Here is a 493-nt window from a genome sequence, read left to right as displayed (position 1 = left end):
GCGACACCACTTGGGGGAGGGGGTCCAGTTATCGTCCCCCTGTGTGCGGTGAGGAGACTTGTCAAACTGTGTAAACGTCAAGTCCAGTTCAAAGCTGGGCTCCTCCCATGGGTTAGTGCAGAGATAAACATGTGGTTCGAGGGGTGGGGTGGGGTGAGGTTAGATTGGGTGGGGGTTTGAGGGGATGGGTGAGGTGGGGTGGGGGTTTGGGGGTGGTGGTGGTGAGGTGAGTTGGGTCCAGGGTGGGTGAGGTGAGTTGGGATTCCAGGGTGGGAGTGAGGTGGTTCAGGTGTGAGGTGAGGTTGGGGTTCAGGTGGTGAGGTGAGGTTGGGATTCCAGGGTGTGGTGGTGGTTGGGTTCCAGGAGTGGGGTGAGGTGAGGTTGGGGGTTCCAGGGGTAGGGTGAGATGAGGTTGGTTCAGGGTGGGGTTGTGGGGTTCCCAGAGGGTAGTGAGGTTGGTTCAGGTGGGTTGGGGTTGGTTGAGTTGGTCAGG

Source organism: Anguilla rostrata, chromosome 10, assembly GCF_018555375.3.
Source record: "Anguilla rostrata isolate EN2019 chromosome 10, ASM1855537v3, whole genome shotgun sequence".
Taxonomy (NCBI): Eukaryota; Metazoa; Chordata; class Actinopteri; order Anguilliformes; family Anguillidae; genus Anguilla; species Anguilla rostrata.
Note: the sequence above shows the minus strand (reverse complement) of the source record.